Here is a 12,225-nt window from a genome sequence, read left to right on the forward strand (position 1 = left end):
GAAAACTATCCAACAGTCAAAGGGAACAAAATTCTTTACTGATCTAAACACATTTTTCATTTTACCTAACTTGAAGAGATAATAATCAAGTTTGATTGTTTGAATCAAATCAGTATCCCATGGGTTTGGAAGGTTCAACCTCATAGAAGAAGGAATGATATTAGTTATATTTAACTAATTAAAAATACTTCTTGGGCATCTAAAGTTATAAGCTTTGCAACAAGTACAATGGATACAAGAACAAGACAGGCAAATCCCATTTCTTGCCCACTTAGAACTCATATTCTAGTGGAGTTGGTGTTGTGGATGTATGAAGAGGATGATGACAACAACCATGAAAACAATGCAATTTCAAATGATGATAATTATGAAGGGACCAAAACAAAGTGAAAGAATGGGGAGGGTTCGGCTGGAGTCACTTTATTTGAATATTTGAGAAAATGTCCCTGATGATGTGATATTTGAGTCAAGAACCATGAAGAAACAAATAAAAAGACTTGCGAAAGAGGAATTCCAGGCAAGGAAATGAGTAAGTGCCAAGACGCTATGGCAAGATTTATTCAGAGATTTACAGAGACAGAAAGAAGACCAAGTTAGAGGGATAGAGAGAAGAATATAATGAATAAAAAGAAAATCTTATGATATGACATCAGGAAAGTAAACCATCACTTAGAGTCTCCAAAAGCTAATCCATAATGAGTAGTTCAAATTTTATTCTAATTGCATGGGAAATCATTTCAGAGTTTTAAGGAGAGGGGAGGAATATTCTGATTTATGCTTTGAGAAGAAACCTCTGGCTCCTCTGTAGAAAAGAAACTTGGCAGGTGCTCTTGGGGGTGACTGGCACAAGTGTAGAAGACATAGGAAACTCTGCAGTAGTCCAGCTGAGAAATGATATTGGTTTGAACTTGAGTAATCAATACTGGAGATATTAAGAAGTTATTGGATACTTGGAATTAAATTGAAAGAACTGCTAAACAAAAGATTCCAAATCGAAGCCTGGATTTTTTTCTTAATGCACAGGGGAAGGTACTGGTAAATCCAAAAATAGTGGATTCACGTGAAATAACTTGAATTCTTGTTAATGCTGTTGAGGATGGACATGTGTGAGTGTGTGTGTGTGTGTGTGTGTGTGTGTGTGTGAGTTTGTGTGTGTATTTTGCGAACATGTGCTTAAATACAATCTCTAATCACTTTCCCTCATTTTTTATTTTATTTTTTTAACATATTTATTGAAGTACAATTGCTTTACAATGGTGTGTTAGTTTCTGTTTTATAACAAAGTGAATCAGTTATACATATACATATGTTCCCATATCTCTTCCCTCTTGCATCACCTTCCCTCCCACCCTCCCTATCCCACCCCTCTAGGTGGTCACAACTCACTGAGATGATCTCCTTGTGCTATGTGGCTGCCTCCCACTAACTATCTATTTTACATTTGGGAGTGTATATATGTCCATGCCACTCTCTCACTTTGTCCCAGTTTACCCTTCCCCCTCCCCGTATCCTCAAGTCCATTCTCTAGTAGGTCTGCATCTTTATTCCTGTCTTGCCCCTAGGTTCTTCTGACCACTTTTTTTTCTTTTTTTCTTTTTTTTTAGATTCCATACATATGTATTAGCATATGGTATTTGTTTTTCTCTTTCTGACTTACTTCACTCTGTAAGACAGTATATAGGTCCATCCACCTCACTGCAAATAACTCAGTTTCATTCCTTTTTATGGCTGAGTAATATTCCATTGCATATAAATGCCACATCTTCTTTATCCATTCATCTGTTGATGGACACTTAGGTTGCTTCCATGTCCTGGCTATTGTAAATAGGGCTGCATTGAACATTTTGGTACATGACTCTTTTTGAATTATGGTTTTCTCAGGGTATATGCCCAGTAGTGGGATTGCTGTGTCATATGGTAGTTCCATTTTTAGTTTTTTAAGGAAATCCATACTATTCCCCATAGTGGCTGTATCAATTCATATTTCCACCAACAATGCAAGAGGGTACTCTTTTCTACACACCCTCTCCAGAATTTATTTTTTCTAGAATTTTTGATGATGGTCATTCTGACTGGTGTGAGGTGATACCTCACTGTAGTTTTGATTTGCAATTCTCTAATTATTAGTGATGTGACCAACCTTTCATGTGTTTGTTGGCAATGTGTATATCTTCTTTGGAGAAATGTCTATTTAGACCTTCTGCTCATTTTTGGATTGGGTTGTTTGTTTTTTTTGATATTGAGCTGCATGAGTTGCTTGCATGTTTTGGAGATTAATCCTTTGTCAGTTGCTTCATTTGCAAATAATTTCTCCCATTCTGAGGGTTGTCTTTTCATCTTGTTTATGGTTTCCTTTGCTCTGCAAAAGCTTTTAAGTTTCATTAGGTCCCAATTGTTTACTTTTGTTTTTATTTCCATTTCTCTAGGAGGTGGGTCAAAAAGGATCTTGCTGTAATTTATGTCATAAAGTGTTCTGCCTATGCTTTCCTCTAAGAGTTTGATGGTATCTGGCCTTACATTTAGGTCTTTAATCCATTTTGAGCTTATTTTTGTGTATGGTGTTAGGGACTGTTCTAATTTCTTTCTTTTACATGTAGCTGTCCAGTTTCCCCAGCACCACTTATTTAAGAGGCTATCCTTTCTTGACTGTATATTCTTGCTTGCTTCATCAAAGATAAGGTGACCATGGGCTTCCCTGGTGGCACAGTGGTTGAGAGTCCACCTGCCGAATCAGGGGACACAGGTTTGTGCCCCGGTTTGGGAAGATCCCACGTGCCATGGAGCGGCTAGGCCTGTGAGCTATGGCCACTGAGCTGGCACGTCCAGAACCTGTGCTCCACAATGGGAGAGGCCACAGTAGGGAGAGGCCCACGTACTGCAAAAAAAAATAAAAAATAAAAAAAGATAAGGTGACCATATGTGCATGGGTTTATTTATGGGCTTTCTATCCTGTTCCATTAATCTATATATCTGTTTTTGTTCCAGTACCATACAGTCTTGACTACTGTAGATTTGTGGTAAAGTCTAAGTCAGGGAGCCGGGTTCCTCCAGCTCAGTTTTTCTTCTTCAAGATTGCTTTGGCTATTCTGGGTCTTTTGTGTTTCCATACAAACTGAAATTTTTTGTTCTAGTTCTGTGAACTGGTAGTCTGATAGAAATTGCATTGAATCTGTAGATTGCTTTTGGTAGTATAATCATTTTCACAACGTTGATTCTTCCAATACAAGACCATGGTATATCTCTCCATCTATTTGTATCATCTTTAATTTCTTTCATCAGTGTCTTACAATTTTCTGCATACAGGTCTTTTGTCTCCTTAGGTAGGTTTATTCCTAGATATTTTATTCTTTTTTGTTGCAGTGGTAAATGGAAGTGTTTTCTTAATTTCACTTTCAGATTTTTCATCATTAGTGTATAGGAAAGCAAGAGATTTCTGTGCATTAATTTTGTATCCTGCTACTTTACCTAATTCATTGATTAGCTCTAGTAGTTTTCTGGTAACAACTTTAGGATTCTTTATGTATAGTATCATGTCATCTGCAAACAGAGACTGCTTTACTTCTTCTTTTCCAATTTGGATTCCTTTTATTTCTTTTTCTTCTGTGATTGCTGTGGCTAAAACTTCCAAAACTATGTTGAATAAGAGTGATGAGAGTGGGCAACCTTGTCTTTTCCCAATCTTAGTGGAAATGGCTTCAGTTTTTCACCATTGAGGATGATGTTGGCTGTGGGTTTGTCATATATGGCCTTTATAATGTTGAGGAAAGTTCCCTCTATGCCTACTTTCTGGAGGGTTTCTATCATATATCGGTGTTGAATTTTGTCAAAAGCTTTCTCTGTATCTATTGAGATGATCATATGTTTTTTCTCCTTCAGTTTGCTAAGATGGTGTATCACGTTGATTGATTTGCATATATTGAACAATCCTTGCATTCCTGGATAAACCTCACTTTATCGTAGTTATTGATCCTTTTAATGTGCTGTTGGAATCTGTTTGCTAACATTTTTGCATCTATGTTCTTCTGTGATATTGGTCTCCAGTTTTCTTTCTTTGTGACATCTTTGCCTGATTTTTGTATCAGGGTGATGGTGGTCTCATTGAATGAGTTTGGGAGTGTTCCTCCCCTGCTATATTTTGGAAGAGTTTGGGAAGGATAGGTTTTAGCTTTTCTCTAAATGTTTGATAGAATTCGCCTGTGAAGCTATCTGGTCCTGGGCTTTTGTTTGTTGGAAGATTTTTAATCATACTTTCAATTTCAGTGCTTCTGATTGGTCTGTTCATATTTTCTATTCCTTCCTGGTTAAGTCTCGGAAGGTTGTGCATGTCTAAGAATTTGTCCATTTCTTCCAGGTTGCCCATTTTATTGGCATATAGTTGCTTGTAGTAATCTCTCATGATCCTTTGTATTTCTGAAGTGTCAGTTTTTACTTCTCCCTTTCGTTTCTAATTCTAATGATTTGAGGCTTCTGCTTTTTTTGCTTGATAAGTCTGGCTAATGATTTATCAATTTTGTTTATCTTCTCAAAAAAAACAGCTTTTAGTTTTTTGATCTTTGCTATCGTTTCCTTCATTAATTTTTCATTTATTTCTGATCTGATCTGTATGATTTCTTTCCTTTTGATAACTTTGGGGTTTTTGTTCATCTTTTTCTAATTGCTTTAGGTGTAAGGTTAAGTTGTTTATTTGAGATGTTTCTTGTTTCTTAAGATAGGATTTTATTGCTATAAACTTCCCCTTTAGAACTGCTTTTGCTGCATCCCATAGGTTTTGGGTTGTTGTGTTTTCATTGTCATTTATTTCTAGGTGTTTTTTGATTTCCTCTTTGTTTTCTTCAGTGATCTCTTGGTTATTAAGTAGTGTGTTTTTTAGCCTCCACGTGTTTGTATTTCTTACAGATATTTTCCTGTAATTGATATCTAGTCTCATAGCATTGTGGTCAGAAAAGATAACTGATATGATTTCAGTTTTCTTAAATTTACCAAGGCTTGATTTGTGACCCAAGATATGATCTATCCTGGAGAATGTTCCATGAGTGCCTGAGAGGAAAATCTGTTGTTTTTGGATGGAATGTCCTATAAATATCAATTCAGTCCATCTTGTTTAATACAACATTTAAACCTTGTGTTTCCTTATTTATTTTCAATTTGGATTATCTGTCCATGGGTGAAAATGGGGTGTTAAAGTCCCCTACTATGATTTTGTTACTGTCAATTTCCTCTTTTATGGTTGTTAGTATTTGTCTTATGTATTGAGGTGCTCCTATGTTGGGTGCATACATACTTACAATTGTTATATCTTCTTCTTGGATCAATCTCTTGATCATTATGTAGTGTCCTTCTTTATCTCTTGTAATAGTCTTAATTTTAAGTCTATTTTGTCTGATACGAGAATTGCTACTCCAGCTTTTTTTGGTTTCCATTTGCATAGAAATATCTTTTTACATCTCCTCACTTTCAGTCTGTATGTGTCCCTAGGTCTGAAGTGGGTCTCTTGTAGACAGCATATGTAAGGGTATTGCTTTTGTATCTATTCAGCCAGTCTATGTCTTTTGGTTGGAGTATTTAATCCATTTACATTTAAGGTAATTATTGATATGTATGTTCCTATTACCCTTTTCTTAATTGTTTTGGGTTTGTTATTGTCAGTCTTTTCCTTCTCTTGTGTTTCCTGCCTAGAGAAGTTCCTTTAGCATTTGTTGTAAAGCTGGTTTGGTGGTGCTGAATTCTCTTAGCTTTTATTTGTCTGTAAAGCTTTTAATTTCTCCATCAAATCAGAATGAGGTCCTTGCTAGGTAGAGTAAACTTGATTGTAGATTCTTCTCCCTCATAACTTTAAATATGTCCTGCCACTCACTTCTGGCTTACAGAGTTTCTGCTGAAGGATCTGCTGTTAACCTTATGGGGATTCTCTTATGTGTTATTTGTTGTTTTTCCCTTGATGCTTTTAATATATTTTCTTTGTATTTAATTTTTGATAATTTGATTAATATTTGTCTTGGTGTGTTTCTCCTTGGATTTATCCTGTATGGGACTCTCTGTGCTTCCTGGACTTGATTAACTATTTCCTTTCCCATATTAGGAAAGTTTTCAACTATAATCTCTTCAAATATATTCTCAGTCCCTTTCGTTTTCTCTTCTTCTTCTGGGACCGCTATAATTTGAATGTTGGTGCATTTAATGTTGTCCCAGAGGTCTCTGAGACTTTCCTCAATTACTTTCCTTCTTTTTTCTTTATTCTGCTCTGCAGTAGTTATTTCTACTATTTTATCTTCCAGGTCACTTATCCTTTCTTCTGCCTCTGTTATTCTGCTATTGATCCCTTCTAGAGAATTTTGGATTTCATTTATTGTGCTGTTCATCACTGTTTGCTCTTTAGCTCTTATAGGCCCTTGTTAAACATTTCTTGTATTTTCTCCATTCTATTTCTAAGATTTTGGATCATCTTTACTATCACTATTCTGAATTCTTTATCAGGTAGACTGCTTATTTCCTCTTTGTTAGGCCTGGTAGTTTTCTGCCTTGCTCCTTCAACTGCTGTGTGTTTCTCTGTCTTCTCATTTTACTTAACTTACTGTGTTTAGGGTCTCCTTTTCACAGGCTGCAGGTTCATAGTTTCTGTTGTTTTTGGTGTCTTTTCCCCGTGGCTAAGTTTGGTTCAGTGGGTTGTGTAGGCTTTCTGGTGGAGAGGACTACTGCCTGTGTTCTGGTGGATGAGGCTGGATCTTTTCTTTCTGATGGGTGAGTCCATGTCTGATGGTGTGTTTTGGGGTTTCTGTGGCCTTATTATGATTTTAGGCAGCCTCTGTGCTAATGGATGAGGTTGTATTTCTGTTTTGCTAGTTGTTTGGTATGGGGTGTCCTGCACTGTAGCTTTCTGGTCATTGAGTGTAGCTGGGTCTTGGCATTGAGATTGAGATCTCTGGGAGATTTTTGCTGTTTGATATTATGTGGAGCAGGGAGGTCTCTTGTGGACCAGTGTCCTGAACTTGGCTCTCCCACCTTAGAGGCACAGCACTGACTCCTGGCTGGAGCACCAAGAGTCCTTCATCCACACAGCTCAGAATAAAGTGGGAAAAAGGAGAAAGAAAGAAAGAAAGAAAGAAAAAGAATGAAAGAAAGAAGAAGGTAAAGTAAAATACAATAAAATAAAGTAAAATAAAGCTATTAAAATAAAGAATAATTATTAAGAAAGAAAAGATTTTTAACTAATAATAATAATAAAAAAAAAAAAGGACAGTCAGAACCCTAGGACAAATGGTAAAAGCAAAGCTATACAGACAAAATCACACACAGAAGCACACACATACACACTCACAAAAAGAGCAAAAGGGAGGGCCTCCCTGGTGGCGTAGTGGTTGAGAATCCGCCTGCCGATGCAGGGGATACGGGTTCGTGCCCCGGTCCGGGAGGATCCCACATGCCGTGGAGTGGCTGGGCCCGTGAGCCATGGCCGCTGAGCTTGCGCGTCCGGCAACGGGAAAGGCCACGACAGTGAGAGGCCCACAAAAAATATATATATATATATATATATATATATATATATCTCATTGCTCCCAAAGTCCACCTCCTCAATTTGGGATGATTCGTTGTCTATTCACGTATTCCACAGATGCAGGGTACATCAAGTTGATTGTGGAGAATTAATCTGCTGCTCCTGAGGCTGTTGGGAGAAATTTCCCTTTGTCTTCTTTGTTCGCACAGCTCCCGGGGTTCAGCTTTTGATCTGGACCTGCCTCTGCGTGTAGGTCACCTGAGCGCATCTGTTCTTCACTCAGACAGGACGGGGTTAAAGGAGCAGCTGATTTGTGGGCTCTGGCTCACTCAGGCCCGGGGGAGGGAGGGGCTCCGATGCGGGGCGCGCCTGTGGTGGCAGAGGCCTGCATTACATTGCGCTAGCCTGAGGCACACCATGCGTTCTCCTGGGAAAGTTGTCCCTGGATCACGGGACCCTGGCAGTGGTGGGCTGCACAGGCTCCTGGGCAGGGAGGTGTGGATGGTAACCTGTGCTGGCACACAGGCTTCTTGGTGGTGGTAGCAGCAGCCTTAGCATCTCATGCCCGTCTCTGGGGTCCACGCTGTTAGCCCTGGCTTGTGCCCATCTCTGGAGCTCCTTTAAGTGGCACTCTTAATACCCTCTCTTCGCACACCAGGAAACAAAGAGGCAAGAAAAAGTCTCTTGCCTCTTCGGCAGTTCCATACCTTTTCCCGGACTCCCTCCCGGATAGCTATGGTGCACTAGCCCCCTTCAAGCTGTGTTCATGCAGCCAACCCCAACCCTCTCCCTGTGCTCCGACCGAAGCCCGAGCCTCAGCTCCCAGCCCCACCCGCCCCGGCGGGTGAGAAGACAAGCCTCTCGGACTGGTGAGTGCTGGTCGGCACCGATCCTCTGTGTGGGAATCTCTTCGCTTTGCCCTCCGCACCCCTGTTGCTGTGCTCTTTTCTGCGGCTCCAAAGCTTCCACCCTCTGCCACCCGCAGTCTCTGCCCATGAAAGTGCTCCTAGTGTGTGGAAACCTTTCCTCCTTCATGGCTCCCTCCCACTGGTGCAGGTCCTGTCCCTATTCTTTTGTCTCTGTTTTTTCTTTTTTCTTTTGCCCTACCCAGGTACGTGGGGAGTTTCTTGCCTTTTGAGAGGTCTGAGTTCTTCTGCCAGAGTTCAGTAGGTGTTCTGTAGGAGTTGTTCCACATGTAAATGTATTTCTGATGTATCTGTGGAGAGGAAGGTGATCCTTGCGTCTTACTCTTCCACCACCTTGAAGCTCCTCCCACTTTCCCTCATTTGTTGTCTTTCATGTTGATCTTGCTATTTAGGAAACAAAAGAATAAACACATCATAAATAACAGGCAGAGAAGGGAGTGTGGGCTAAGTGGAATTGTTATTTTTCTGAGATAGTCATCAAAATAGGAAAGATTAGACATGACCCTGTTAACTCCTTCTGAGAAGGAATGAAGAAGCCTGGATTTTCAATTTGAGTAACCTGTGGCATTATTTGAAATGAGTGGAAATGGAGACATCAAGTGCTCTGTTTAGGCACATTGAATTTGACATATCTCTCAGGCATATATGTAGTGATAACAAGTTGCCAGTTTTATATTAAAATCTGGTCTTCAGATAAGAGGTAAGGGTTGGAGTTTTGAAGATGCAAATTGGAAGTTGTCAGCTCAAAATAAACATACTTTTGTAGAAAACACCTTAAATGAAATTACAATTTTTACATTTTTTTTTCTAAGCTTCTTCCCACTCTAGAACATATTATTCAGCCTGAGACACATCCATACAAAAATACATTGTTGAACCCCAAAATGAATTTTTAATTTAGAATATCTTTATGGACTAAGGCACAGAGGAATAAGGGATTCTAAATATGATGATCACTGAAAATTAAAAAATAATAGTTTTATTAGGAGCATTTACTTAATTCTTAGGACTGTAAGTATAACAAGAAAAAGGTATATTATGATATATAATCCTTATATTTCAAGAGTTGAAAAGTATTACCCTTTTTTTTTTGTTTTATACTATTTGAAAGTCTATATTTCTTCAATTCTATAAATGTAAGCAATACAATATGTTGCTAATGGAGCTTGAAATTAAGGTAGTAGCTTTTGTATCAGCATCAAATTGCTGATGATGTCAGCAATTCACATGAAAAATGAAACATAACCAATACAACTTCTACAACCACAAAAAATAGCCAGCTTTCCATATTTGAAATTGGCTGACCATATACAATAATAGATGGTGCAGGAGAAGAAAATATTCTCTCTTCTTGACTTCACAAAACCAATTGCAAATTTGTTGTTGAAGTATCCTGTTAAGCTATTCATTTAGTTAAAAAAAAAAAGAAAAAATTACATTTGACTCCAGGGTCTGTATTGTAAAACTTAATGTCAGGTCTAGGTGTGTATATCACTGTAGGAAAGTAGAGTTTGGTAATAACTGGCATTTGATCAATCCCACTTATAAAACCATTAATGATTTTTTCAACTAAAATTATATTTTAATTATGAATTATTCAACTGTTCTATATTTATTTCTAAAAACACAGGTGATAACTCAATCTCAACAAAAGATATACTACTATGACCAAACAATAAAAATACTGATATAAATTCTCAAAATTTAAAGAATTATTTAGGTTTTTCAGAACCAGGAACATTTGTGTTTGACATAATTATGTACATAATTAACTTTTTCTTAATTTTTAAAGATAATTTTATTGAAGGTAAGAATTGTTTTTGTAGAAAAATAAATCTGAATAAAAACAAATCTCAATCTGTTAAAAGACTCACCATTAGTGATCATTACATTGGGGTTGGTTCTCAAACTACAATGCTTGTGAAATGTAGCTGTGAAGTTATATAATTGATAATTAATTCCATGAGGGAATGAAGTATCCCGTTGTTAATGTAGTTTTAAAGCATTTTTTCCACAAGTTCCTAAACTGGTCTCTGGTGAAGCTTGAGTAGCTACTATGTATTGTAGCAGATATTTATCTATTGAATGTGGATTCAAGTTTTGGAAAATGTACAACGGACTAAGGGTCAGTATTGTGCATAAGGTGATAAAACATTTCTTCATTAGACATAAAGTATGAATCTGAGATAACTGAGTTCTGGTTCATAAAGAATTCATATTGAGACTTCCTTTCTGATGTTGTATTTTCAGTAAGTCTAATGATCCTACTCGAAAATCAATCCAACAGTAAACTCACACATTAAATTTGTATAAAATGCATATATAAAACAGCTTACCTTAAATTTCAACTATAGAATATTCATTTTTTAGCTGTGACAATGCTATTGTGTCAGAAGTTTAGAAAAGCAGAAATGTATAGTAAATGTTGTCTAAAATTTTTCAACTTATCAAGCTAATGGTGAAGCAAACATTTTAGATATTAGAGAGAGAAAATAGCTGCTTTATAGAGATTTTTACATTGCTTAAGAGCATGAGATTGGGCTTTTTTTAAAGCCTCCTAATGAATGGAAGCAATCTATGAGCATTTCACAGAACAATAATTTGACAACTGACATTTTTTTTTTTTTCCAGAGAGCTTTCTTTACTATCCCACGCTTCTCTTGCTTTACTTACATTGGGTTCTATATACTCCCTGTACTTCAGTCACCATATATTTAGTCAATTCAGACTGCACTAGAGTTGAATCTTTTCATTTGGCCTGGATTGCCTGCTCACAAGTAATGTCTGCAATACTTCTATTTGCTTGATGAGAGTAAGTTTCCCTTAATATACCTTTTGTGAGCTGTTTTTCTTCCCTCATCTACTGCTTGTATGTACCTTGATTATAGAGAACAGGTCTTTTTTTTTCCAGCTTTATTGAGATATAGATGCTATATATCAATATATAACATAACATTGTGTAAGTTTAAGGTGTACAACATGACAATTTGATATACTTACATACTGTGAAATGATTACCACAATAAGTTAGTTAACACATCTATCACCTCACATAGTTACCTCTGTGTGTGTGTGTGTGTGTGTGTGTGTGTGTGTGTGTATTTAAAATAGTATCAAGAACAATACAATACTTAGGAATAAATTTATCCAAGAAAGTGAAAGGTCTGTACACTGAAAACTATAAGACTTTGATGAAAGAAATTGAAGAAGACATAAACAATTGGAAAGATATCTCATGTTCATGAATTGGAATAATTAACATTGTTAAAAATCCTTACTACACAAAGCCATCTATAGATTCAATACAATCCCTATCAAAATTCCAGTGACATTTTTCACAAAGATAGAAAAAAAAAAAGTCTTAAAATTTGTATGGGAACACAAAAGACTCCTTGTAGCTAAAGAAATTTGATCAAGAACAAAGCCGTAGGCATCATGTTTCCTGATTCCAATTTATATTTCAAAGCAATAGTAATCAAACTGCATGGTACTGGCATAAACACAGACACACAGACCAGTGAAACAGATTTGAGAGCCCAGAAATAAATGCACACATACACAGTAAACTAATCTAGAATTCTCAATGGGAAAGGGATAGTGTCTTCAATGAAAGGGTTTTTTCCTATTCTTTTCTTTACTTTAAAATTTTTCTTTCTGCTTCTCCATGCTAGCTAGTTAGCAGGTACTTAGCAACCTCTTTTGACTTGAGTTGAATTAGTTCCATATAAAATTGTCAGAAACAAAAGCATATCTTACACAGTAGACCTGGTGTGGACAATTCTTAATTAAAAATTTACCCAGTATTTC

Source organism: Lipotes vexillifer, unplaced genomic scaffold, assembly GCF_000442215.2.
Source record: "Lipotes vexillifer unplaced genomic scaffold, Lipotes_vexillifer_v1.1 scaffold507, whole genome shotgun sequence".
In the NCBI taxonomy this organism is placed as follows: Eukaryota; Metazoa; Chordata; class Mammalia; order Artiodactyla; family Lipotidae; genus Lipotes; species Lipotes vexillifer.